Consider the following 3,095-nt stretch of genomic DNA (forward strand, 5'->3'; position numbering starts at 1 on the left):
CTTATTTTGCATTTCTCTAATGACCAAGGATGATAAGCATTTTTTCATATGTTTGTTGGCTGCATATTTGTCTTCTTTTGAAAAGTGTCTGTTCATATCCTTTGCCCACTTTTGGATGAGTTTGTTTTTCTCTTGTTTTAGTTCTTTGTTGATTCTGGATATTAGTCCTTTGTCAGATGGGTAGATTGCAAAAATTTTTTCCCATTCTGTTGGTTGCCGGTTCACTCTAATGATTGTCTCTTTTGCTGTACAGAAGCTCTGAAGTTTAATTAGGTCCCATTTGTCTATTTTGGCTTTTATTGGCAATGCTTTTGGTGTTTTAGTCATGAATTCCTTGCCTATGCCTATGTCCTGAATGGTTTCGCCTAGGTTTTCTTTTAGGGTTTTCATGGTGTTAGTTCTCATGTTTAGGTCTTTAATTCATCTGCAGTTAATTTTGGTGTGAGGTGTCAGGAAGGGGTCCAGTTTCTGCTTTCTGCACATTGCTAGCCAGTTTTCCCAACACCATTTATTAAACTGGGGATGCTTTCCCCATTGCTTGTTTTTGTCAAGTTTGTCAAAGATCAGATGGTTTTAGTTGTGTGGCATTGCCTCCAAGGCCTCTGTTCTGTTCCATTGGTCTATGTCTCTGTTTTGGTACCAGTACCATGCTGTTTTGATTACTGTAGCCTTGCAGCATAGTTTGAAGTCAGGCAGCGTGATGCCTTCAGCTTTGTTCTTTTTGTTTAGGATTGTCTTGGCTCTGCGGGCTCTCTTTTGGTTCCATACGAAGCTTAAGGTGTTTTTTTCCAGTTCTGTGAAGAACGTCATTGGTAGCTTGATGAGGATAGTGTTGAATCTATACATTACTTTAGGCAATATGGCCATTTTCATGATATTGATTCTTCTTAAGAATGAGCATGGAATGTTTTTCCATCTATTTGTGTCCTCTGTGTCCTCTCTCATTTCGTTGAGCAGCGGTTTGTAGTTCTCCCTGAAAAGGTCCTTTACACTTTTTGTTAGTTGTATTCCTAAGTATTTTATTCTCTTGAGGTAGCAATTGTGAACGGCAGTTCATTCTTGATTTGGCTCTCTTTAAGTCTGTTATTGGTGTATAGGAATGTTTGTGATTTCTGCACACAGATTTTGTATCCTGAGATTTTGCTGAAGTTGCTTATCAGTTTCAGGAGATTTTGGGCTGAGACGATGGGGTCTTTAAATATACAATCATGTGGTCTGCAAATAGAGACAATTTGAATTTCTCCTTTCCTATTTGAATTCCCTTTATTTCTTTTTCTTGCCTGATTGTTCTGGCTAGAACTTCCAATACTATATTGAATAGGAGTGGTGAGAGAGGGCATCCTTGTCTAGTACTAGATTTCAAAAGGAATGCTTCCAGTTTTTGCCCATTCAGTATGATATTGACTGTGGGTTTGTCATAAATAGCTTTTATTATTTTGAGATACATTTCATCAACACCTAGTTTATTGAGAGTTTGTAGCATAAAGGGCTGTTGAATTTTGTGAAAGCATTCTCTGCAAGTATTGAGATAATCATGTGGTTTTTGTCTTTGGTTCTGTTTATGTGGTGGATTACCTTTATAGATTTGTGTATGTTGAACCAGCATTGCATCCCCAGGATGAAGCCTACTTGATCATGATGGATAAGTTTTGTGATGTGCTATTGCAATAGGATTGCCAATATTTTAATGAATATTTTTGCATCTATGTTCATCATGGATATTGGCCTGAAGTTTGCTTTTCTTGCTGAGTCTCTGTCGGGTTTTTGTATGAGGATAATGTTGGTCTCATAAAATGATATGGAAAGGATCCCCTCTTTTTTGATTGTTTGGAATACTTTAAGAAGGAGTGGCACCAGCTCCTCTTTGTATGTCTGGTAGAATTCAGCTGTGAAGCAATCTGGACCTGGGGTTTTTTAGTTGGTAGGCTATGACTTGCTTCCTCAACTTCAGCCCTTGTTATTGGTCTATTCAGGGTTTCGACTTCTTCCTGGTATAGGCTTGGGAGGATACAAGTGTCCAGGAATGTATCCATTTCTTCAAGGTTTACAAGTTTATGTGTATAGAGTTGTTTGTAGTAATCTCTGATGGTGGTTTGCATTTCTGTGTAATTGGTGGCGATATCCCCTTTATCGTATTTTATTGCACCTATTTAATTCTTCTTTTTTCTTTTTTATTAATCTGGCTAACAGTCTGTCTATTTTGTTGATCTTTTCAAAAAACCAGCTTCTGGATTTATTGATTTTTTTGAAGAATTTTTTGTGTCTCTGTCTCCTTCAGTTCTGCTCTGATCTTGGTTATTTCTTGTCTCCTGCTAGCTTTGGAGTTGTTTTGATCTTGCTTCTCTAGCTCTTTCAATCTTGATGATAGGGTTTCGATTTTAGGTCTTTCTTCTCTTCTCATGTGGGCATTTGTTTCTATAAATTTTCTTGTAGACACTGCTTTACATGTGTCCCAGTGATTCTAGTACATTGTTTTCAAAGAACATCTTAATTTCTGTCTTCATTTCATTGTTTATCCAGTCAACATTCAAGAGCAAGTTGTTCAGTTTCCATGAAGTTGTGAAGTTCTGAGTTAGTTTCTTAATCCTGAGTTCTAATTTGATTACACTGTGGTCTGAGAGACTGTTTGCTATGATTTCCGTTCTTTTGTATTTGCTGAGGAGTGGTTTACTTCCAATTTTGTGGTCAATTTTGGAGTAGGTGTGATGTGGTGCTGAGAATGTATATTCTGTGGATTTGTGGAGGAGAGTTCTTATGTTAGGTTTGCTTGGTGCAGACCTGAAATTCAAATATGAAATGTATTTTCCTTAATGCATAAAAAGCAGCACTTTTTAAAATCAGGGTATCACACTGATTTCATAATTGACTAGTTTAGATATGTATAAGCAAGTAATCATTTAACTGATTACTTTTTATAAGACTAGTCAACCTGAGTTAGCTATTAAGATGAGGCATTGTAAGTGGCGAATATTTTACCAAAATATCATATAGTTATTTTTCACATTTATTTCGATATAGAAATTCTTTCAATCATTTTATAATAACACTTTCTTCAAAGTTTGTTTAAGTACATTTCAAAACATTTTATTTATTAC

This window comes from Cebus imitator, unplaced genomic scaffold (genome assembly GCF_001604975.1).
Source record: "Cebus imitator isolate Cc_AM_T3 unplaced genomic scaffold, Cebus_imitator-1.0 Scaffold1158, whole genome shotgun sequence".
NCBI classification, from domain to species: Eukaryota; Metazoa; Chordata; class Mammalia; order Primates; family Cebidae; genus Cebus; species Cebus imitator.